The sequence below is a fragment of the Canis lupus genome, chromosome 5 (assembly GCF_011100685.1).
Source record: "Canis lupus familiaris isolate Mischka breed German Shepherd chromosome 5, alternate assembly UU_Cfam_GSD_1.0, whole genome shotgun sequence".
NCBI lineage: Eukaryota > Metazoa > Chordata > Mammalia > Carnivora > Canidae > Canis > Canis lupus.
In genome coordinates, this window is record NC_049226.1 from 8,079,367 (window position 1) to 8,105,046 (window position 25,680).

General features: G+C 51.1%; 1 protein-coding gene and 1 long non-coding RNA gene across 6 annotated transcripts in view; one reads left to right on the forward strand and one right to left on the reverse strand.

Annotated features, from left to right (window-relative positions):
• KIRREL3 (kirre like nephrin family adhesion molecule 3) overlaps window positions 1-25,680 on the forward strand; it is a 539,901-nt gene that overhangs the window by 462,953 nt on the left and 51,268 nt on the right. The window lies entirely within an intron of this gene.
• Window positions 1-25,680, reverse strand: part of LOC119875013 — a 79,205-nt gene that overhangs the window by 43,769 nt on the left and 9,756 nt on the right. The window contains exons 1-2 of one of the 2 annotated variants that reach the window (XR_005359073.1): window positions 18,021-18,344; window positions 10,909-10,987 (exon numbers count right to left, since the gene is read on the reverse strand). This is a non-coding gene — a long non-coding RNA (uncharacterized LOC119875013). Of the gene's footprint in view, window positions 1-10,908; window positions 10,988-18,020; window positions 18,345-25,680 lie in introns of those variants that run through there. The other variant, XR_005359074.1, reaches the window with a different exon arrangement.

Sequence of the window (25,680 nt, forward strand, 5' to 3'; positions counted from 1 at the left end):
ACGCCCGTCTCTCCAGCTCCAAAATTCTTGCCCTTTCTGCTAAGCCATGCCCTTCCCCTCTTCCAAGTCCGGCTCCAACTTCCTGCCGCCTGACTCCTCTCCTTAAGATCGTGGACCTCTGGGACACAGGTCTCTTTCCAGCCCCATGGAACTCCAGGAGCCCTGTCTGAGCCATCAGACCGTCGTAGGGCCCTCTGACTCAGCAAGGAGGTGAAGACTTACTGGCACCCGCCACCCTGACCTCCACAGATGCACCTTGGAAGCCGGGACCCCTAGACCCCCAACATCCATTTTCCATCCCATTAAGTCTCATTATCAGAGGACTGCCCAGTGCTTCTTGGCCCACTGCTCTGAGCCTCGACATTACTGTCTGCGCAGAGGAGGTTTTTCTAGGTGGGAGCATCATAGGTGCCCAGAAGCCCACACATGTGCTCCCATTTCACAAAAGTAAGTAGCTGAGCCCCACAACCCAAGAAGGCTGGCTTCCAAAAGAGTGTCACATTTTCACAAGTTGATCAAGGTGTTTGTAAATGTTTATAGAAAGGGGGAACTTTCCATATGTAAATATGTCAGGAACTGTGTTAGCAGCTGAAAAATCACCCGGTGCCTGCTGGGAGTATCACTGCAGCCGCAGTGATACAAGGCAAGAAACAGAGGAGCAGGCCAATGGCCACACAGCCATCTCGCCAGAAGAGCTGGTAGGGTGGCCCCACCCAAATGCATCACTTTCTCCCCACTCTGCTCGCTTCCTCTCCGTCGACACACATTCCCTAGGATGATGGACCTCATTTTGCAGATGGCTCAACCGCCATCAAAAAAGAAAAGGAAAAGAAACATGTTACAGGCTACACAACGCATGGAAAGAAAGATGAGTCTTCTCCGCGTCTATAAGACAGAAAGTGGGGCTCTAATGTAGGGTCACCTGGGACAACCCTGGCCCTCCTCCAGCCCCAGCCTCCAAATACCAAGTTGGTCTGGGCAACGGATCTGCGGAGGATGGAAACCTAACCTTGATTTAGAGAACCAAAGCTGGAAGGAATCCACCAAGGGTCCTTCCTTGGTTCCATTTTGCAGCGCAGATCTGTGCACCTTCTGTGTGCCAAGTGCTGTCGAATATCCATCAGCGTGTGGCCCGATAGACTAACAGAATAAAACCTCCTGCCTTCATGGGACACGTGTTCCAGCAGAGGGAATTAGACAATAAACAATAAACATTTCAACGATGCGATCGTCTCTTAGAAGGTGGTAGAGCAGAGAGTATGGAGTGGAGTTTCTTAAGGAGAGGACAAGTTGAGCCATCAGGGTAGACCTCCCAGAAGAAGTGAACTTTTTTTCATCTTTCCCTTTGTTTTTTAACTGCTTTCTTGAGGTGTAACTTACATATCATTAAGCTCCAACCATTTTGGGTGTACGGCTCAATGATGGTTAGTAAATTTATGGAGTTGTGTGACCACCACAATCTTTGGCCATTTCCATCAGCCGATAAAGATCCCTTGTCAATCCTTGTTCCACCCTCAGTCCTTAGGAACCCCTGATCCTCCTTCTGTCTCTATGGATTTGCCTTTTCTGGACATTTCATATGAACAGAATCATACAATATGTGGTCTTTCCGTCTGGCTCCTTTCACTCAGCATAGTACTTTTGAGATTTGCCTATGCGGTAGCAGGTATCAGTAGTTCATCTCCTTTTCTTGCTTTTTATTGATAAACATTCTGTTTACCCATATTCATCACTTGATGGACCTTTGGATGGTTCCAGTCGTCAGGCTGTCTTGAATAATGCTGCTATGAACATTCATATACAAGTCTATATGTGGGTATATGTTTTCATTTTTTTCTTTTTTTGAAAGAGAGGGGTTGGGGAAACAGGCAGAGGGAGAGAAACTTCACGCAGATTTCCTGCTGAGCGTGGAGCCCAATAGGGGGGCTGTCTCATGACCCTGAGATCATAATCTGAGCCAAAATCAAGAGTCGGCCACTTAACTGACTGAGCCATGCAGGTGCCATTTTTTATGGGTAGATTCCTAGGAGTGGAACAACTGGCTCATGTAGAAAGGTTATGCTTAACTTTTTAAGAAAGTGCCAAACTCTTTTCCAAAGTGGCTGTGTCATCTTATTCCATTCTCACCAACAATTTATGAGAGTTCCAGTCTCTCTATATCCTCACCAACACCTGTTACTGTTTGGCTTTTCTATTATGGTAATCCTAGTGAGTTTCAAGTGGTATCCCATTGTGGTTTTGATTGCCTTCTCCTAGTGACTAATTATGTTGAGCATCCTTTGATGTGATAATTATCAATTTCTTTATGAGTTATTTATTTGTTTGTTTGTTTGAGAGAGAGAGAGAGCACATGCACAAGCAGGGGAAGGGCAGTGGGAGAAGGAGAGAGAAAATCTCAAGCAGGCTCCACACCCAGTATGGAGCCTAATATGGGGCTCAGTCCCAGGATCCTGACATCACCACCTGAGCCAAAACCAAGAGACGGACACTTAACTGACTGAGCCATCCAGGCACCCAATAATTATCAATTTTTATCTTCTTCAGTGAAATGTCTATCCAGACCTTTTGCCCATTCTTAAATTGGATCATTTGTCTTATTGTGTTAGAAGAGTCCTTTATATCTTCTGGGTACAAGTCTTTTATCAGATATGTAATTTGCACATATTTTCTTCCGGTTTGTGGCTTCTTTCTTCATTTTCTTAAGGGTGCCTTTTGAAGCACAAAAACCTTTAATCGTAATCAAGTCTAATTTCATAAGGTTTTTGTTCTATTTGAATTGTGCTTTTGACATTATATCTCAGGGCACCTGGGTGGCACAGTCGATTAAGCGGCCATTCTTAGTTTTGGCTCAGCTTGTGATCTCAGGGTCATGAGATTGATCCCTGTGTGTCAGGCTCCTTGCTCAGCAGGGAGTCTGCTTCTTATGACTCTCTCTCCTTCTGCCCCTCAATTTCTGCTCTCTATCTCTCTCTTAAATAAATAAATAAGTCTTTAAGATATCTAAGAACTTTGTCTAATCAAGGGCACAAAGATTTATTCTTTCATTTTCTTCTATAAGTTCTACAGTTTTAACTCTAACATTTAGTCTGTGATTCATTTTAAATTAATTTCTGTGTAATTTGTGACATAAGGACCTGAATTCATCATTTTCTCATACAGCTATCCGGTTGTATCTCAGAATCATTTGATGAAAAAATTTTCCTTTCCTCCACTGAATTGCCTTAACATCTTCATCAAATATCAACTGACCAAAACTGTAAGGGCTTATTTCTGAACTCTCAATTCTGATACATTGACCTATAAGTCTCTTCTTCATTCCAGTACTACACTGACTTAATTACTATAGCTTTATAGCAAGTTTTGAAATCAGGAAAAGTAACTGCTCCAATCTTACTATTTTTCAAAATGATTGTAGCTAATTTGACTCCCTTGCATTTCCATTTAAATCCTAGGATCAATTTATCAAAATGGTTGCTGAAATTTTGATACAAATTGGGTTGAAGCTATAGACCAATTTGAGGAGAACTGCCACGTTAATAATATTGAATCCCCTAATCTATGAACATGGGATGCCTCTCCATTTATTTAGGTCATTAATTTTTCCCAATAATTTTTGTAGTTTTCAGTGCATGCTCTGTACTTTTTTAAAATTGATTCCTAAGTATTTTACTCTTTGTGATGCTACTATGAATGAAATGGTTTCCTTAATTTCTTTTTCAGACAATCCATTGCTAATATATAGAAACACAACTGATATTTATATATGGAGCTTGGATCCTGTAACTTTCCTATAGCCACAGTTTTAGATTTTAATAGTTTTTGTGAATTCCTTAAGATTTTCTGCATATAGGATTATCTTGTCTGAGAGTAAAGATAGTTTTACTTTTTTCCAATCTGACCCCTTTTTCCCCTTGTTGGTATGACTAGAACTTCCAGTACAAAGTTGAATAGAAGTGGTGAGAGTAGACATCCTGGCTTTACTTCCAGTCTCTTTCACCATAAGGTATCCTATTTGCAAATTTTACATAGATGCCCTATATCAAGTTGAGGAAGTTTCCATCTCTTCCTACTTTGTTGAGAGCTTTTACCATGAATGATACTATGTTTTATAAAATGCTCTTACTGAATCTATTGTGATGATCGTGCGGTTTTTGCTCTTTATTCTATCGATGTAGTATATTACATTAATTGATTTTCAGTTATCAAACCAAGCTTGCATTTCCAAGATAAATTTCAGTCATGTTGTATAATCTTTTTCATATATTGCTGGCTTCAGTTTGCTAATTTTTGGTTGAGGGCTTTTCATCTGTATTCATAATGAACAATGGTCTGCAGTTTTCTTTTCTTGTGATGTCTTTGTCTGGCTTTAGTGCCAGGGCAATACTGGTCTTATAGAATGAATTGGGAAGTGTTCCTTCCTTCTCTATATTCTGGAACGTTTTCTGAAGGATTGATATTATATCTTTTTTAAACATTTGATAGTATTTATCATTTCTTTACTTGATTTGCTACTTAGGTTTTCCATGTAGAAGGTGGCTTCTTTTTAAAGATTTGATTTGTTCATTTGAAAAAGACTGTATGTGTGCACATGATCGGGGATGGGGAAGGATAGAGGGAGAGGGAGAAGGAGAAGCAGACTCCCTGCTGAGCGGGAAGCCCAATGCAGGGCTCAATTCCAGGATCCTGAGATCATGACCTGAGCTGAAGTCAGAAGCTTAATTGATTAGCTCACCCAGGTGCCTCTAAAAGGTAACTTTTTGAACAAAGATTTGAAGAGGTGAAGGAGTTAGCTATGACTCTTATAAAAAAATCCTCATATTAAGTGCAAAAGCAGTCACTGAAGGTTGGGTTAAATAGAGGAGTGGATGATCCAAGCTCTATTTTTAATGACTGCTGGATTGAGTACAAACTACAAGAGGACTGGGGCGGTGATAGGGGAACCTGTTAAGAAGCTCTTGCAGTAATACAGGTGAAAGTTGAGGGGACTCAGACCAGAATGGTGGTAGTGGAGGTAGTGGGCAGCAGGTAAGAGAAAAAGAGAGATGTCTAGCAGTGCCAAGGTTTCTGGTGTGGTGTCCTTCAGCCCCATAAACTTGGATGCAAACATCTGAATGTAGATGTGCATTTCTGTGTGATGTTTCACATTCTCACAGGAGTCAGTCAGTACTCTCCCCAAAGCTTAATAACTAATATAGACCAACTTATTTATTTTTAGGAAACTATGGCCCAGAAGGGCTGTGTTACTTCCCCAAGGCCACTCAGCTAACTAGCAGCAAAACTAGGTGCTTTTTTCACTGCCTTGCATAGGAGAATGTGTGATCAGATCCCCCCACCCAGTCTAATGGGACCCCCTCTCCCCTGCCTACGAGCACCTGGGGTGAGAGGACAGGTGTGCTCCAATGGCCTCTCCTCTATTTCTAGCTTCTAGTGCCCACCTGCCTCCCAGACCTGGGTGGTCCTCCTCGTGCCCACGCCTGCCTTCACACTCACCTCCCCACCTTTCCCATTGCCCTTCGTCCATCTGGGGTCCATGGGCTCTGAAACCTCCCCAGACAGATGTGGGAGGAAGCCTTGCTGCCATCTGCAGCTCCCTTTGTCACACAGAATGGTAGAAAAGCAGCAGCTTATCTGTGGAGGAGAATGAGGGCCCTTGGCTTTTATCTGTGAGGAATCTTATCTAAACAGGCTCAGGTAGCAAGAGCGAGAGAGAAAAATAATTAAGGGAAAGGCAGGTGAAACGCTGACATTATTATTACTTAAGTGCTGCAAAGCTTTTAGTTCTTGTTTTTATACCAGTGACACCCAGTGAGGGGAAATCAGCTCGGCCCATTATCTGAGCCACACACCCGCTCACCCCACCTCCCTGCCACCTATAAATCTTATTCAACGGCTTCCATTGGCAAGACAGAAAAATAATTAAGGCGAAGGTGGGTGAAATGTTGATGTTATTACTGTAAAGCAACAGCCTGTTTAGTTTCTACACCAATGAAATGCAACCGAGGGAAATCACTTTTCAAGATTACCTTCCTGAGATGCAAATCCGAGAGCCTGAATCTGGGCTCAGAGGAGGCAGGCGCCAAACCAGGCAACATTTTCAAGTCTGTGGCAGTCTCTCCGGGGCTCTTAAGCTCACAATTTACCTTTTGACTGCATCCTATTTTCTCTCAAATCCTTTATTTCTCACTTATTTATTGACTAGAGACACAGTACCAAAAGGAAAAAAGAGAGAGAGACAGAGTGATTCTCCAACTGCTGGTCTTAAAAATCCATCGCAGGAGATGGCTCTCTGGAGAGAGGATTTCAGCACTCTCTGTGAACCCGTGCTTAATTGAATCGCTTTACTCCAAGGTGTGTCCACCGGCTTCTTCTGATTGCCACTGGACAGGGGAGTTGGCCCATCTTATCTGCCCAGACAGGTGGGCTAGGGGAGCTATGGGCAGCACTCCCGGGACAGGCGTCTAGGCCTCACACACAAGACCAGCTTGGGACTCTGTCTTCCCTATAATCGTGTTGCTCCCACAATGTGTGTCGAGTGCATTCCCTATGCTAGGGGCACCCTAGGGTCTACCAAAGAACGAGGGACGGATAGAGTGGACGGGGGTGGCATGAATCCCTCAACCCAGCTTCTCAAGAGGCAGCTGTCAATAGGCAGGCCAGGTCACACACACAGACGTGTCTGCTTAGCTCCCAGAGTATCTGTAGAGTTTTTGAAATTCGTTGCCAACATTTTAAGATTCTGAAGGGTTTTGTATTAAAAATTCAGATTTCTGGCTTCTCTTGCAAAGACCTGGCAATATCAGGCCCATTTGCCTGGTGTGGCAATAATGGATTGGAAGCTCCCATCAGTGTGATGTGGCTCACTGATCCTCACTCAGACACTCGGTGCATTCGCATTACATTGAAATCTGCTGTCCCCATTGAAATCTGCTGTGGACCTGCCTTGAGGGAACTCCCAGTGTGCACCTGGCCCAAAAGCAGAAATGGAAGCAGGAAAAGGACAGGAAGGGAGGCTGAAGGCCAGCAGCACCCAATCTGCCAACAAAGTCAGAAATTGAACTGGAAGGAGGGTTTTAGGTGAAGTTTGAAGCATGAATGGAATTTGGACAAATTCACCGAATTGTCATAGATGAGTGGACACATGTTCCTTCCCTGCTAATGGCTGCTCTATTGTAAGGAGCCCAGTACTTATGCCTGAGCTCTCTCCTGCCACTCACCGCCTGGTGTAAAAACACTCTGTATGGAGCGTGGCACATAAATGGGACCTGTGACCGGCTGGAGCTGGAGAATTTGCTCAGCAGGCAGTGAATTAAGTAAAATTACACTCACATTTCCTGACATGGTTGGGGAGTGGCGTTTCCCTCATTAATCTTGTACTTTGGTTAATAGAGTTATCAGATCAACATCATACCCATGTCAGCACTGAAAAATATAAGAATGCATTAAAAACATATCCCATTTTCCAACTGAAGCTAATATGAGTCTCTGGAATACCTTGTAGCCAGCCTCATTTGACCCAAAATAGTCTTTGGTTCTAGGTTTTTCATGCTGCCCTGTATAATAGGATCTCTGAGGACTCCCAGCGGAGCCTCTAGAGCTACACTGTCTGATACAGCAGCCGCCAGCCACAATGGCTATTTGATTTTAATTTCAAGTTAATTAAGTTCAAATAAAACTAAAAATATAGCTCCTCAGTCACACTAGCCTCACTTCAAGTGCTCAATAGCCATATGTGGCCTTGGGAAAGCTGGTTTAAGTGGGACTCAACCATTCCTGGATCCCCTCACCAAATCCCATCTTTTCATACTCCGACAACCCAACAGCATCCAAGGTTAAAGGACCTTGGACCTGGAAATATAGAGGTTGGTTTCCCAGAAGAACTAGCATTAATATCATAATGCAGTCACTGAGTGGAAGCTTCTCAGTAATTCATTGGCTCCTTTATTTAGCAAATCTGTATCCAATTCCTACTCGGTGTAGAAGTGTCAGGTACAAAGGGGAGATGCAGAAATAGTAAAGCATCATCTGTACCCTCTAGGGGTTTGTGGCCACAGGAAGGAGAAAACATATAAACCACTTAACTCTCATATGAGGCAGAATGAAAGAAATATTTGAATACATAAGCAAAATACAGAGAAAGTGTTCATTTCAACCGAGAAAATCTGGGAAGACTTCACAAGGGAAGTGGTTCCTGAACTCTTCCTTGAAACAATCAGTAAGATTTTAATAGGAGGACGAAAAAATAGTCATCATGGCACAAGCAAAAGCACAGAGACATCAAAGAACAGCACACTCTGAATGAAGAGCCAGGGTTCAGGGATGATGGGAGTGGGTGAGGAAGGAATGGATAAATGGAGGTGATGGAATAGATGGGGAAGTGATGGAGTGGGTGAGGAAGTGATGGAGTGGATGAATGGAAGCGATAGAGTAGATGAGCAGAAATGATGGAGTGGATAAGGAAGTGATGGAGTACGTGAGGAAGTGATAGAGTGCGTGAATGGAAGTGAGGGAGTGCATGAGTGGAAATGATGGAGAAGATGATTAGAAGTGATGGAGTGGATAAGGAAGTGATGGGGTGGGTGAGGAAGTGATGGAGTGGATGGATAAGGAAGTAATGAAGTGGATGAGGAAGTGACGGAGTGGGTGAGGAAGTGATGGAGTACATGAATGGAAATAATGGAGAAGACAAGTAGAAGTGATGGAGTGGCTGAGGAAGTGATGGAGTGGGTGAGTGGAAGTGATGGAGTGGCTGAGGAAGTGTAATGGGAGGCGGAGCTCCCCGTCAAAGGGCTTGAACTTTGGTTAGGAGCAGTGGAAACCATTGTAGGTGTTTGACTAAGTTGGTCTCCTGACCGGATGGCCCTGGAAGAGGTGCGTGGGGTGTGGGTCTGAAGGAGGAAAGTGCCGGTTAGGTTAGTGGGACAACCCCAGTTTGATGAAGCCCTTGCTGGAGACAGGAACGGGGAAGAGCTGGGGCGGAGAGGCATCCCCAGGGGTGCTCAGCCACGGGACTCGCACCCCATTCAGTTCAACAATGATTCTAGCAGCAAAGATCCCGTGATGCGTGATGCCTAAGAATGCACAGGTTCTTTAGTAATCCAGAAGTTTCCATCCCTCAAGGTCCCAAACCTTTCTGATAATTGGTGTTTGCTGAAGGCCCACCGGGGGCGGCCGTGCGAGGCAGGGACCTCCACCTGGGACCCAGGTGGGAGAGTGCAGGCCGCAGGAGCCCAGTGACCTGAGCGCCGGCTCTGCCCCCACAGAGCCACCCACCTCCGGCCCCTGAGCCATGCGTTTTCTCGAAGTCTCCGAAATCACGAACTCACGAGAGAGTCAGAGGGATGAAAATCATGGGTGCGAGGTCACCTGCGCCGGGCCAGCCCCTTCCCCCTGTGTCGGTGGCACTCAGCGTGCCCCGGAGACTATTAGCACCTCTCTGGGAATATTTAACTGAAAACAATTTCTAGTTGGGATCTGTTATAATTACTAATTAGATCTGATTATAATTATCTCTCGCTGCCATCCCTTACCTGACACACAGGATAGCACAAGGCCTGGCGACAATTAGCAGTGAGCCTTTCCGGATACACTGGCTGATTAGGAACACAATTGCAGGGTCGGGGGGAAGAGCCTGGCTTATTAAGGGAGGCTGCTGTTTACCAAGGAATGTTGTGATCAAATTAGATTAAAATTAATGAGGGGGAAACTCAGAGTGTGGAAATGTGCATTTTTTCCCTCAACTCTCTCCTTTTTTGTCTCAGCTGGTGACATCATTTGGGGGAAGAAGCTGAACTCCCCTTTGTGGTCCCTATCTTCCCCCCACCTCGGGCTTTTGGGGGCCAGATGGCCACCCAGCCTCCTGCCCCCTTCCGCTCACCAGCCTGGTCCAGCCCATGTCTGATTAAGAGATTTGGGGCAAGTTGCCCGAACTCTCTGAGCCTCAGCTTCCTCGTCTGTAAAATGGGGAAAATATTTGCCTGTGAGCCAGATACCCGCCCCAGGTACCAGCAGGCCTCTGGGGGTTGGGGTGGGCTGCGTGCACAACAGGGGTCTACGTGCTCTGGGAGCCAGAGACCTTGGGCTTAGTCATCTGGAACCTTCTGGGCTCAGCCCCAGGCTTGGCTCACAGAAAGTGCTGGTAACTACAGGAGGAGCTTCACTAGACCCCCATCCAGCACCAGTGCAGGAGCCCCACCCCCACCCCCAAGCACAGCAGGCCCCTCATGGAGAAGAGATGGCAGCCCAGGTGCAGCTGCCCTGTCCCTGGGCACTCGCACAGGTGCCCTCGGGTAACGTCCCCATCAGAGGGGTCCACCCGAAGAAAGGTAACGTGGGTGCCAGCATGAGATCGGTCTGGTGGCTGCGGGCTCGGGCTCTAAGGAGACCCAAATGATTTGTTTCAACCCCCCTGCACCCCTTTGACGTGCTACATGCTCTGGGGGAGCCAGCAGAGATGCCGGGCAACAGAAGTGGTGAGGAGGGGACCCGCACACTCACATGCACACACACATGCCCCCCAAACAAGTCCTTAAGCCCAGGCACATGCAAAGTACGTTCCCCTATATGAAGTATGCTAATTTATGCAGCTGCTCTGGCTGAGTATTTGACCTGCTGTCTGAAAGGATTCTCAGAGGGATCCAGGAGCACATTTTCCTCTGCCATTGCCCCCACTTGAGTACCCCCAGCTCCCCCTACCACTTGGTTCCCTCCCCAGCAGGTCCCGCCCACCCTCCTGGGCCTCCAAGAAGCCCTTCAAGATGATCATAGCACTGAGACTGGGGCAGCTGGTGGGGGGGGGGGGCTGGCCCCAGCTTCTGGGGGGCCAGAGATAAGTTTCTGGGACTTAGGATCTGTGTCTGTCCCAGTCAGTCGAGCCCTGCTTCACAAGCCCCAACTCCCAGCCTAGCACACCTGGCATGGAGTCTTCCTGTTCTTCATGAGTCTTCATGTCACCCCAGCTTTTCTGGGGGCTTCTGTTCAGGGTTCTGACCTGGTGAAAGAGAAAGCCAGGACTAATGATGTACTCTATGTTGGCTAATTGAATTTAAATCAAAAAAAAGAAAGAAAGCCCGGGGCCAGCCTCAATGCTTTGCAACCTACCCTGGATTTAACCTCCTTGTCCAGGAATCGTCACTCTACCCGACCTCCTTAGAGGTCCTCCCTCCTGTTGCCTCCATCAAACCCACCCCTCCCTCTGAACTTGGCCAAAGACTTGGATTCCCACGTACATGAGAAGTGAGCCGGCCAGGAGCCACGGTGGCAGAGAAGACACTGGACTCCTAGTCAGATTCCTAGGCCATACCCAGTGTGCCTCTCTGACCCTCAGTGTCTTCTTCTCTAAGAATTCAGAATACCTGCCCTGCCAGGCTTCACGGCTATCGTCACGAGGAGGAGGAAGGTGTACAGGAAAGCCTGTTGCGAACAGCACGGTGCCTCACCATGGTCGGCGCACAGGCCCCTTGGAGAAGTGGCTGGCCATTTCTGCAAAATCTGTTCCCGTCATCTATTGCTGGGTAACAAATCACCCCGCACGCAAGGGCTTTCGATATCGGGTATCATTTATTAGCTCTCACAGTGTCTGCAGGTCAAGGAGCTAAAGCAAGCTCAGCAGGATGGTGGCTGCAGGACGGTGCACGTCTTGCACAAATGCTTGGGATTCCAAAGTGCATGTCCAGCTCCCTCTGGCCAACGCACTGGAAGTGTACTGCTGCCCCCCAGGGCGCCCAGAGCAGCGTGAGGCCTCGGCCCATCTGCCCCTTTGTTAGCCATCTGCGTGTGGGAGCCCCTACCCTTCCTCCCCCCCACACACACACAGCCTGCATGCCGGCTCCCCACCCTCCCACCCCAGCGCTGGTGTCTCATGGCCAGAATCCACATGTGGCATCCTCTGAGCCCACTCCACCCCTGCCCCGTGGGGAGTTGCTCCCTGTCTGGGGGCCGGAGGGCAGGGCAAGGGCAGAAGACATCTTTCCTGCCCCTGCTGAGCTCTGGGGAGCCAGGGATTTAAGACCAGCAAACAGGAGGTCAGTTTGCCAAGATCCGGAATCCAAATGTGGCTTTGACTGACTCCGGCCGGGCTGGCATCTGCCTCTTGGCACTCGGGATTCTCAGATTCTGGCACACTCACGGGGACTAAGCACACTCCGAACATTGGGCCACGGGGCATCAGAGCTGGAAAGGCCTTGGGGACCCACTGATGCAGAACCAGAGGCCCTGGGCGGGAAGTGTGTGACTTAGCGCACTCTGGCCTCCAGCCTCAGTGACCCCCACCCCCGCATGCCCTCCCTGGCCTCAGTGACCCCCCGCATGTCCTCCGCTCACTCCTCTTCTCCCAATGCTGGGCACACATGACCATCTCTCACCTTCTGCTGCAGCAGATTCCTGTCCCTCAATGCCTGCCGCGCATGCTGCCGAGACCCGTGAGCGCTCCCCGGGCCTCAGCCTTGCTGGGGCTCCCCAGGTCCCTCCCGGGTTCCCAGGCACCCTGCATCTCCCCATGGCAGCACCTGCGTTGTGTGGGGCCCTCCCCCACCTGGACTCTATGTCCCCTGCGGTCAGGGTCCGGGTGCCCTTGCTGTCTGCACCCAGCACCTAGCATGGGCCCAACAGAGAGCAGCGCTCAGTAAAGCTGGTGCAACAGATGAATGAGCACCGCGGTCGCCGCAGGCTCAGGCAGCTTTACCTTCAGCGGCCACCGTCCAGTGTGCTCAGGGGTCCAAGGACAGAGGAGCCACTGGAGGACCTGCCAGGCAGGGTTTCCATCCAGCGCTCCTTCCCTGGCCCCGCGCGTTCCCAGCAAGGGAGCAGAGCCTTCCCCTCCCACCGCCAACAAGTCAGTTCATGGTTTCTCATCTGATGATTGGACATAGTAACTGCCTAAGTAAACGGGCTGTTATGAAAATCCGGGAGGTGGGGGTGGGGGTGCGGGTCAACGTGTTTCCCAGGCGGTGAACTTCTGGAGGGAAGTCAGAAGCCGCCTCCCTGAGCCAGTGGTGGGCTAGAGGTGGCCTGCACCGCCCATGAGAGCTGAAGGTGCGTTCCCGTCCCGACTCTGCCATCGGCGGCACGTTGGTAGCTTGAAATCTGCCGTCATGGGAGGGTTCACACCGTAGAAATTGCTGAACACTCCAATCAGGGTTTTGTTTGGTGGTGTGTTGGCTTTGGAGAGCTGGTTTGCTGGCACGCTGTTGCCCTAGACCCTCCCCTGATTTAAGCTGAGTCCTTCGGCAAGGCAAGTCGTTGTACCCGTCTGCGTCCCCGTTTCCAGCTAGAAAATAGGAACACGTATCCCTGGCTGTTGTCCCCACTATTCAGAAAGGCTGTTGGAAGTGAATGGAAGCACCCTGAGCTCTTTAGCAGAACCAGGCTGGAGAACTCCCGAGTGTGAGCCATCATTCCCGGTGATTAATGGCCTTTATTATCATCACCCTTCATTGTAAAATAAGCCAGAGTAGTGACTAAGCAGTGACTCACAACTGGAACTGTGCCCAGACTGGAGAGACGAGGGTTGTGCCCAGCAGCCTCCCAGGGAGCTGGCCAGGGCATGGCTTCCACCAGGGCACCCATGAATCAGGCCACAGGGCCACCCTGGAGAACTGGACCAACAGGGCGGGGCCCCCGGGAGGCCTGACCTCTGACCCAGGCTCTCCCCGTAACTCACAGGTCAACTCAGGCTTCTCCCTGGGAGCCCCCAGGGATTGCCAAGCAGCTGGAATAAGACCCTGTATGCAAAAGCTATTGGGAGTGTGAAGTGCTCACCTAATGCCAAGTAGGGACCATGGGGCGCAGAGGGGGCCTCTAACCAGAGCCTGAGAGCTGCATGTGTCCTGCTGGGATGGAGGCCCCTCTGCAGATGGGAGAACTCTGTCCCCCACCACGCAGTGGGGAGCATTCATATTAAGCACCTACCATGCGCCCTCGCTGTCCTAGGCATTAAGGATACAACAGTGAATAAAACAGGAAAAGTCACTGTTCTCACAGAGCCTCTACCAGGGGAAGGAGACAGACAACAAACAAATAATTCTATAATGTCGTGGGTGCCATAAAGCAACACATAGCAAGGTGAGGAGGTGGAGAGGGGTGCTGCGGAGGTGCAGTTTTATCTGCATACCTGGGGAGGGCCTCTTTGAGTAAGTACCATATAGCCAAAGATCCGAAGAGACAGAGAGAGAGTGAACCAAGCAAACATTGAGAGAAGGAACATTCCAGATGTGGAGCATAGGACATGCAAAGGCCCTGGGGCAGGAGTGTTCGTGTAGTTCTCCAGACACAGCAAAGAGGTCTGTGTGGCTGGTGCAGAGTAAATAGAGGAGAGACTGATGAAAATTAGGTCAGAGGGAACAAGGGGCCAGACCTTACCGGATCTTGCAGACCACAGTAAGGGCTTCAGATTTTGCCTGATTCAGATAGGAAACCACCAGAAGCTTTGAGCAGAGGAGAAGGCTATGAAAAGGACTTCCCAGGGGAAGGGGTGGGGCAAGGATGATTACAGGAAACAGGTTCAGAAGCTGCTGACAAGTCCAGGTTTTTGGTCGTGGTGACCTGACGGGTAGCAGCAGCACAGATGTGAGGAGCGATGAGATCTGTGCGTGTTTACGCAGGGGGAGCCACGGCAAATGGGGTGTGAGAGGCAGAACTAGTCAAGGGCACACCTGCATGTCCGGCCTGAGCTGATGAGAGGTCAGGACTAGCAGAACCCCAGTATCCTGAGCAGAGGGCACCCACACGGGCTCTGGGGGGGGCGGGTGTGCTCTCCGAGCTCCCCTCCTGCCCCGTGGTCCTGACTGCCTCCCGTCCACCCCTCAACTTTGGGAACCACAGGTCTGAGGGCACGCACAGGGTCACCTCATTGCTGAGGCACTGCTGCCAGGCTCCGAGGAGGAAAGGCCAGACAGAAGCAGTGGTGCAGGCCCTCGGAGAACCGAGTCTGCTCGGGGAGGCAACCTACAAACACACGAGATGATCCCATAAGGAGACTTGGCCAGCAAGAGTAAGTGGGATGGGGAGAGCCGTGGTCAGTCAGGGGAGGCTTTGGGGATGAAGCAGAACTTGGGTCTGGAGGATGAACCATTCTGGGGTCACCCAGGGAAGGCAGAGGGGCCCTGGAGGCAGGAGGAGGGGTTCATAGGGAGGACCTCTGGTGGGTCAGAGGGCAAGAGAAGCTGCGCCAGGTGACAGAGAGCCTTGAAGTCGGGCTCCATTCTGCAGACGGGGGAAGCCGCTGTGAGGGCAGAGAAGAGCCCGCGTGCAGGCCCACCCTTGAGCTATCCCCCTCCACCTGCTTCATTCCCCTCTGCCTTCCTGCAGCCCCTCCCAGCCCCCAGCCCCCAGCCCAGCCCAGGGTCTGAGCAGCAGAGCTGGGTCCTGCCTGGAGGACAGAAGCTAAGGGGGACCAACCAAGGGTACAGCACTCCCGCACCCCCGAATTGGTCAGTGCACAGCCTGGCCACCCTGGCTGAGCCTTGCCCCTTCTAGGCACTAGCTCAGAGCCTGCAGGAGCCTCTGCTCACCTGGCTTCTCCCTACCCCGTCATCCCAGGGGCCCCCTGGCCTGATTAACGTGTGTCATCGCACCAAGAACTTGATGAATGGCCTCGGGAATGGCTGCCCATCTCTATCCGTAGGGCCTCTGAAGCCCATTTATCTTCCCTTGGCAGCCTGCTCCCACTCCAGTGCTCACGTCCCCTAGGACATTTCTAGGCCTGAATGTGCCCCAGGTGGGTGCCAAGAGCCTGAGGGGCCAGCCTACATTTTGTCCCTACCAGGGACAGGAAAGCGGGGCAGCTTCCTTCTCTGGAGAAGCAGTTGAAGCAGGACCGAGGTTGGGGGGAGGCACAAAATTTAAGGGGACATCAAAAACCTCAGGGATCTAGATAATATTTTAATGTAAAAATGTCCAAAATCAGCATCAATGCAAAAGAAATCCTTAATTTCTGAATAAAATATCAAATTACCACATAGAGGCGGGACCAGTAACAGCAGCAGCGGAGCCAGCCTGCAGCCTGAGGCCAGAGGAGAAATGCAGGCCCCAATATACGTGATCTTACGTCATTTTTTTAATCGTTAATTTTCTCATTAGAACATTCAAGCGCTTGAAAAAAATACTGAAACATTGAAAAGTCGGCTTCTTAAAACACGCAATATTATTTTCAGCCTCAATACTTCATTTACAGCAGAGCTGGTCATTCTCCTTTCCCGGCTTCGATGGGAGCAAAGGCATCGATAATATCGTCTTGCCCTCTCTGCTTATTTCATTTTCACTTGAGCAAATTGCCGTGTTTGATCACCTCCCTCCACCAGGTGATCACCTTAAATCATTTTAAATGGATCTCAGCTTCAAAATCCTGTCTTTACTTAAAATCGTGATAGTTGGCTCACCATGGATCTTTCTGCATTCATTCGGATATTTTTTAGAAATTTTTATTCAACTATTATCTATCTCCATGATGCAGGTTTGAGTGGGGGGCCGGCGGCAGGAGGCACGCCCTTACGTTTTGTAGCCAGTCGGGATTTGAAGGAGAGGTGTGGGAACCCCACAAGGTCCCAGGACCCAGGGCTGGAGGGCGGAGCCATAGGAGCAAGCCAGCTCTGGGTCGGGAGTAACACCCGGCGCTTGTCTCCGCGGGGCCAGCTGGGGCTGGGTGAGTGCACGGTGTGCATGGCTGCACCAGGGTGCTGGGGGGAAACTATCGAGCTCAGCCTCATCACACAAACTCCCGATGGGTGACGTTGGGCAGCTCTGATCGCTGAGGGGCTCTTCCCTTCGGAGTCCAGGAGGGCTCCCGGGGTCCCCGCAGCCTTGCCCACCTCGCCGAGTCATGGCGAGGTGCAGGGTACCTAACCCATGGGGAGATGCTGTGCAGCAGTGGGTGCGAACGGCCACCCCTGCCAGCCACCCAGAGTACCCCACAGGCCACCGCCCTTCGGGTCACTTGGTGAAGCATCAGAAAGCGCCGCTTCGGGTGGAGCTTGGTTCCCGCACCGCCTCTCCCTGGTCCTTCCCTCCTGGAAGATCAGCCGCTTCTCCTGCCCGCAGGCCTCTCCCTTAGTGCTAGGCCGCTGGCTCCCCGCCAAGGCTCTGGGGCCACATCTTGACATCTCCCCCCTACCCCGCCCCGAGCGTCACAAAGGTAGAGAGGAGCTGGGGGTTCAGAGCAGGTGAGAAGACCAAATCTGGCCCTGTTCACGGCACCCACCTGGCACGAGGCGCCCACCTCCGAGCCCCCTGCAGCATCTGGATGTTCCACCATTAACGGCTGTCGGAGGCACAAACCATTTGTAAAGAAAAGGCCCTTTCAGAGCCAATTGATCAAAGTTTGATGGGAAGCTGTAGAAATTGCCTGGTGGTTGCTTCCCCTCCAACAGCAAGAGCCCTGGCTAGGAGCAGAGGCGGGTTGCCTGATGGGAAATGCGTAGGCTCGCCCTCCCCTGCCTCCTGCCCCTGTACTCCCCTTCCCCCCCCCCTCCAAGTAGAAACACCTCTTGGAGAACTGGATGGACAGAGGCTAATTGGGAGCAGGGAAGAAACTGCAGGGAAACTAATAAGCAAGTGTGTAAGCGGACGTGAGCTGAGATGGGCTTTGAGAAGCCATCAGGCCTGTCTCCCTGCCTCAGGGTCATGTCTCCACGTCACACTCTACTCATCCCTGACCTGGGGAGGTGGGGTGCGGGGGGCACTTTGGATGAAGAGACCAGATCTCTCCCCTGGCTGTGTCTCTAATGCCAGTTTTCCCTGACATCTAACTTCAGTCCCTCCTGCTGCAGCGTGAGCCCATCCTCCCCTTCCAATGACCTCTCTCCATGTATCATGGCCTCTGCTACGGGATATCCATCTGTAAGCTGTTCTTGTACTTGGTAAGTCCTGTGGAAACAGGCAACCAAGTAGGGAGGGCCATTTGGCTCATTGAAGACAAGAAATTAAAAGTCTGGATTCTGAATCATCCTTTCTGAAAAAAAAAAAAAAAAATCTGTGCCGCCGCACACCCAGAGGCAAACTTGCTGTTTTGCCCGGAGCGCATCACTCACCTTCTCTGGGCTGGCTCGTTTATCAGTCAAGTAAGGGAGGTGGGTGGGATCCAACAGCTCTGAGGGCCTCGCACCCTGACAGCCTCCTCCCGGCCCACCTGAGACACCTGGGCCTTGGCTCCCGGGGGCATGGATGTGAGCAGGTGCTCCTGATACGGCCTCCGTACCTGCCGCAGACCTTGACTGGAGAGCCAAACAACACAGGAGCCCAACAGCTGAGCTGAGCAGGAAACCACGTGGCAGCCTTTAGCCAGAGTCCTATGGCCTCGAATTAGTCCTCAGCGGCCTTGCAGGAAGAGAGGCCTTTATTTTCTCCCGTAGAGAAATGAGAGAAGTGTCAAAGTGCCCTCATTCACCCACACTTAGCCCCATCCCCTGGGGCGCCTGGGTGGCTCAGGGGTTGAGCATCTGCCTTCAGCTCAGGGAGTGATCCCAAGGACCTGGGATAGAGTCCCTCATGGGGCTCCCTGCAGGAGCCTGCTTCTCCCTCTGCCTGTGTCTCTGCCTCTGTGTGTGTGTGTCTCTCATGAATAAATAAATAAAATCTAAAAAAAGAATTTTTTTTAAAGAGCCTCATCCCCATTCTGTGACAGACCACACCCTCCTCCTATGTTTTTTTTTAATATTTTATTTATTTATTTGACAGAGAGAGAGACCACAAGGAGACAGAGCAGCAGGCAGAGGGGGAGGGAGAAGCAGGCTCCCCTCGGAGCAGAGAGCACAATGCCGGGCTCGATCCCACCACCCCTGGGATCATGACCTGGACCTAAGGCAGACACCCAACCAGCTGAGCCACCCAGGCATCCCCTACGCCCTCTTCCTCCCTAAATCCCCTCCCTGGGAAGGTGGGCTGTGAATTATTCAGCCTTCTGTACCCCCTGCTTCCTAAAAAGCAAGTGACCATCCCTGCCCCACCTCTGACTCCAGAGGTCTTCCCGTCTGACCACAAGGACTATTCCTGACTTTGCCCAGCCTCTTGGAAACCCGCAACCTGGGCAGCCCGGGTGGCTCAGCAGTTTAACGCCGCCTTTGGCCCAGGGCATGATCCTGGGGAACCAAGATCAAGTTCCACGTCGGGCTCCCTGCATGGAGCCTGCTTCTCCCTCTGCCTGTGTCTCTGCCTCTCTCTGTCTCTCTGTCTCTGTGTGTGTGTGTGTCTCTCATGAATAAATAAATAAAGTCTTAAAAAAATAAAAATAAAACCCGCAAACTGCCACCTGGCGGGGGATGGAGAGGGCAGAGCCACTCTCTGGGGGATGAGGTCAGGGGAGAGAGAAGAAAGGGCGCATAGAATTCCGTGTCACAGAATCAGCCCACCGGCCATTCAGAGGAAGTGGTACGACATCTCTGCTTCGTGATAAAGACACGGGGTCAGAGAACTAATTCGATGACCCCAGGCCACACAGAGAGCAGCCCTGGGTCTGACTGCAAACACAGCCCAGCATCCCTGGCCCGATGGCATGCCCACCGAGGCCGCCCGTCAGTCCTCCGGGGCCCAGCAGCCTGCCTCTCCAACGAGCGCAGGCTGAGGAACATTCCATGCGGAGTAAGGCCTGCCAACCTCTCCCAGGGATCACGTCCAGTAAATGCAAATGAGCCCTAACGGGGTCTAAAATAAACATGCTCGAAAAGTACAGCTGCCCCTCCCCTTGTCCCCCAGCGCACACTGGCCCACGATGCACTCCAAAGTCAAACGCAAAAGGTATTTTCAATCACATACGGGGTTTGGATGATCCACGCCTCTGGCCACGAACAGTAACGCCCATCGCGGGCGCCGACTGGCTCATCCAACACATTTCACCCCCGACGAGCAGTGAGGACCTTACCCCCTCCAGCCTCGGAGCAGCCGATGGGCTGTTCCTGAGCGGCCTGCTTGCACCCGGACCATCCATGCAGCCCTTGCCCCTCCAGACTACTGCACGTGGCGGTGAGGCGGACCGAGCTGAAACCCAGGTATTCTGACTCGGGCTGCTCCAGGACACTCGCCGCACTTGCAACCCCATCTCTTTTTACAAGCACTTTGCCCCGCGAGTCGGTTGCTCATCACAGGAGAGGGGGAGCCTGGGAAGAGTGACAGCAAAAAGAAGGGAGGTGAGTAAGGATCCAAGCGTCGCCAGCCTAGAGAAAAAGGAGTGATGGGAGGTGGACAGTGGGGAACACACAGGGTAAGAGACTTGTCCAAGGTCTCGGCAAAGCCCTGGGACCCCGGCTGTCATGGGTCCCAAATTCAGTGATTCAAATGCCTCTAACATCTCCAAACAAGCCAAGTTCTTACAAGCCCCAAATCACAGTATCTCCCCAAACTGGCCCATGAGATCAATGTGAAGGGCCGGTAGGACCCTCGGGACCTTCTGGAACATAATAGATACTCGATACACCATGGTGTTTAGTAGTGTTTTCTAGATCTCTCCCCCCTCAAAGCATCCCCATAGTTTTTCCTGCCTGTAACCCCCCTCACGTAGGCATCTCTCTTACTCTCCTCTCATTTATTCAGCGCTCATCTGTTGAGCAGCAGCTCTGCGCAAGCTCTCAGGAGAGAGAAGGGAATTAGGACAGGGCTGCGCCCCTCAGGAAGTCACCCCCAGCGCGGCTCCTCCACCCAGCCACCCCCAAATCCCATGCAGCAGGACTGGAGGGGAGGCTCCGCCTCACAGCCCTGGCTGGGGCATCGTGCAGGACAGCAGGACACGCAGACGCAAGACTGGTCCCTGTCCCGCAGACGTTCAGCCACAGTCCAGTGGAGTCCAGAGGAGGCACTTCTGCAAAACCTGAAGGTCTCACAGGTGTCCACGAGTCAGAAGGGGAGGGACAGGCACCCCAGGAAGGGAGAGCAGCCCCCACCACCACCACCACCACCTTCTAGGGATGTGAGTGTAACCACACAGCGAGTTAACTCTGGGGACAGAACCCGGCCCGGTGGCCGGCATCCCGGAGGTTTGTAACCACTTCTGCTCTTAAGTGGGATGTTAGTAAGAACATCAGGAAAGTCTGAGGAGCATCCTTCTCCATTCCAGTCCCCCCACCCCCCGAGTTTTGCACCCTGTCACAACTTGCATGCCCCGCATGGCCTTCGGCAGATCTCATAAGGCCACTCAAGGCCGCTGCCAGCAGGAGACACCGGGGCTCTCTCTGTGTTGTTTCTTCTGGATCGCACATTAGCCTCTGACTTGAGCTTTCCCTCCCCAGCTTTATTGAGCTGTAATTGACAGAACGTTGTGTGTGTTTAACGTGTACAATGTATTGATTTGGTGCATTTAGTATATTAGGAAATGATTATTACCACTGCATTAGCTGACACCTCCAACTGATCCCGTAATGACCGTTTTCCTTTCTGTGGCGAGAATACATAAGATCTTCTCCTTTAGCGCCATTCAAATATATAATACGGGATTATTGGTTATAATCTCCACCCTGTCTGTGAGATCCTCAACCTGTTGATAACTGGAAGTGTGTCCCTTTGATGCATATCTCCCCATTTCCCCCACCTCCAGTCCCTGATGACAATCACTCTACTGTCTCTGAGTTTGGCTTATTTATTTATTTATTTATTTATTTATGATTTTATTTACTTATTAGAGAGAGTGAGAGAGAGAGCATGAGGGGCAGAGGGAGAGGGAGAAGCAGACTCCCCGCTGAGCAGGGAGCCCAGTGTGGGACCTGATATCAGGACCCCGGGATCAAGACCTGAGTTGAAGGTAGACGTTTAACTGACTGAGCTACCCAGGCGCCCCTGAGTTTGGCTTTTTTTAGATTCTACATATAAGTGATATCATGGGATTTGTCTTTCTCTGACTTATTTCACTCTGGCATAATACCCTCTCATTTCACCCAAGTTTCATCCTGTCAAAAATGCCAGGATTTCTTCTTTCTCATAGCAGAATAATACAGCTCCACCTTACAAATGAGGAAACCGGAGCTCACGCAGGCTTGGAAACTTGTTCAAGGTCACCCCGTAACCCAGTTCCCAGCTCTGTCTGAGAGCAAAGACTGTGCTCTTTCTTTATCCCACTCACACTGCTCCCCTGGGGCTGGAGATGCAGGGCTTGGGTGGCCCTGACCACTAGCAAACACTGGCCGTGGGGATGACCAGTCAGATGGGAAGTCCCCCCCTGCCCTGGTGAACCAGAGCATGTAGTAGAGGTCCTCATGTCCTCCTTGCCAGCTACCAAAGCTCTTCTCCTGAGGGGCTGCTTTCTGATACAGACCACCTGGATGCCCAAACCACCCCTACCCCCATCTCAACATTGATGGGAAAAAGGTGACACTTGCAGAAGGGTCCATGCCCCCCGCCTCCTGTGAGTACCATCCTTGCAGCAGATGCCATGATGTACCCCTCCCCCCCAGATTCCTCTTCCCCCTTCAGAACAGGAGGACCCATTCCCTAGTTGTCAGAGTGTCAGAGACGGCCGGCTCTGCTGAGTCCCTCTCTAGGGATTACCTGGGGCGACAGGGAGGAAGCCCCCTTCCAGTGACTGGCCTCCACAGAGTATAAGGTCAGCCCCATGTCCTAGAATAGCATGACCCTAAGGGCCGTCCAGAGCCACAGCCCTATAGGATCTGCTGAGACCACGGTGCCACCATCGCCGTTCGGATGGCCCCTCTGGCCAAACTTGCCTCTTCACCCCCATCAGACGGTGGTATAGAGAGGCACTAAGCTCCCTCAGATCTCTATCTCGGTGGGCTTGCAAGACCCCAACCTGCAGCGACCCCACCCGAGCCCTCCACAGGCTGCACATACCTGCATTTCTCCCAGCGATGCCCTGGATTTGCAGGGGCAACACTTTTTACGTGTTCCACGGCAGCATCCTGAAAGATTGTGAACACTCACCCATAAAATGGACCCTCTCTACAGAAAATGAAATGCGATGTTCACCAACTTCTGAGGAGAAATGTGGTCTCGGCGGAAAAAAAAAATGAGAAAGATAGGAGATTTCAAAAATATCTATGAGGCTAAACTATAGATGAGCATTAAAACGCTCTTTTATAATGAATTCTAAAAGCGTTGCCCTTTCTCAGATTTAGAGGCTGGTGCCTTTTCAAAAACAAGCTCAGATCAGAAAAAGACTTTGACTTTTCCCTCTTAGGATTCTGGCAAAGAGTGGATTTGGTAAATTTGCATAAAGTTGAAAGGTACATTTAGTGGTTTTCTGGGATTCCCTGAAATGAATTTTTGTGGCAAGAGGCCTAGAGAAAGCACTTCGCTTTTCTCCTTACTTGGCACGCTGCCCCTGGCTTCACGGCTCTCTGTAGCAAGGCCCGCGTATTTTCTCCCCTCGCATTTATCTCTTCCCTAAGCAGGTGGCTTGCACATCTCGGCCCTGTCTCTTTCGCTTTTTGCCTGTCTTTCCCTATTTGCATCCCCCCCACCACCACCACCGGACTTCTCGGTCCCTGTCACTTCTCGTCTCCTCCCCCGGCCTTCCTCTAGCTGCTCCTACCAAGGGCGAACAAGGAAACACATGCACGCTGTCATAATGCAAAAGTGGTGCTCCGAATCTCTCATTTTAAAAGCCAATTATTGGAATTTCTTTTTTTGTTTAAGATTTTATTTATTCATGAGAGACACAGAGAGAGGCAGAGACACAGGCAGAGGGAGAAGCAGGCTCCCCATGGGGGACCCTGATGCAGGACTCGATCCCAGGACCCCGGGGTCACGCCCTGAGTCGAAGGCAGATGCTGAACCACTGAGCCACCCAGGCGTCCCAATTATTGGAATTTCTTATGTTGAGTTTGTAAGTCCCTTAATGAGGTGACCCTGTCTCCCGCGTCCCTCTGTTCTGAGGCTCCAGGTGCTGGGAGGGAAGGCTTCCTCCTGTCTTCCTTTCTGTCCTTAGCGAAAGGCATACAGCTCCTTGAGGGGGTCGATTTGCCAGATGGGAGCCATAGCAAGACCAACCGTATCAGGGCTGCTTTCTATTTATGGGACCAACTTGGACACTCCTGAGGCCCACCAGCCTTCTGCTGGGTCAGGATGGCTGCCTTGAGGCTGCAAAAGCAACGAAAAGCACACAGAAGGTTCTCGTTCATCAGCAGCCACACAGCACTGAGGTTAGGAGTGGGCCGCTGGACTCGCAGGGGCCTCCGCGGGATTCCTAGTTTCCCCACTGGTCAGTTGTGTAACTGGTCCCAAGTGGGTTGGCCACTGGGCCCCAGTTTCCCCATCAAATATGTAAATGGCACAGCCCATGTCACCATGATAGGTTTGTCCCCCTGACCCAGCCATGGTGAACAGATGAACCCCAAAATCAAGTCAAGGTCAGAACTAGCCGGAGAGCTTTGCCAGACACCGCGAGGCAGCCACGTGCCCATGTTTCCCGCAGACACACCGAGAAGGGCTCTCATGTTGCCCCGGGGCCACCCATCCACACAGGAGCGGAGCTGGGGAAAGAGCAGGTCCCTTCCTTGGGGGACAGCCCGCATGCCAGGTGGCCCACGGAGGATACCCGCGCCCGAGGCTGGCCTTCCCCTCCCGCCCTGCCTGTGCCCAGCGGTCCCACGCGCTGCACACGGTTCCTTTTGCTGCTGCTCTCACGGGACACCCTTTCCCTGGTGGCTTCTCCCTCTGGCCACCAGAAGGGCTACCCCAAGCCTGCCTCACTGGTTGTCCACTCGCCGGTCACCCATCATCCACCATCACCCAGTGCCAGGCACTCCTGTGGACAGACACGCGCATGCACACACGCACGCACACGTCTCTGTTTGCAGGGAGCCTGCCGCCTGCTGTCCTCTCCCTGCCCCCCAGTCTACCCTCCCTCCACTCTGCATACATCCTGGGACTTATTTTTCTGCTCAGTATTAATGAAACATCCGTCTCCTCACTGATGAGATGGCTCAGACCTTCTTACCGGGTTTAATTGGAAATAAACAGAAGGCTCACCCTTCCTAATTTGAAGGGGGAAACACGTGACGTGGTTTGACTTGGCCCCTGCCGGCACCTGTCTTCACTGCCCTCACCCCACTCCAGTAGCCCCCTCCTCCCTACAGGATCCCCTGCCCAGCCCATCTGTCTCCAACATCCTCCTCATGGCTGTGGTTTCGTGGGGAGGCAAGGTGCTGACTGTGACATCTAGGGAGGCTGAGGCCGGGGCACAGAACGAGTATAGAACAAGGGGTTCAAACAAGCTGTTTCCCGTGCAGTAGGCTGCTCTCTGTCTCCACGCAGTTACTTAGTGAACAGACAATGGTATCGAGAGCTAGCACCTCCTGTGTTCTTACCACAGCACCACGCTTTGAAACAAAGTGCTTGGGATCCCTGGGTGGCTCAGCAGTTGAACCTCTGCCTTCAGCTCAGGGCGTGATCCCGGGGTCCTGGGATCGAGTCCCACATCGGGTTCCCTGCATGGAGCCTGCTTCTCCCTCTCCCTGTGTCTCTGCCTCTTTCTCTGTGTTTCTCACAAATACACAAATAAAATATTTTTTTTAAAAAAGAACTTCTTTAAAAAAAAATAACGAAACAAAGTGCTTGTATTAACTCACTGAATCAATCAAAAAAGAAAAATAAATAAATAAAAAAAATAAAAATAAAAATAAAAAAATAAAAAATAACTCACTGAATCAGCACAATGGCCCAGTGAAGTAGATACTATAATATCTATGACAGAGATAGTATCTTGCAAAGAGAATTAAGCAATTTGCCCCCAATGATGCAGCCAAGAACTGG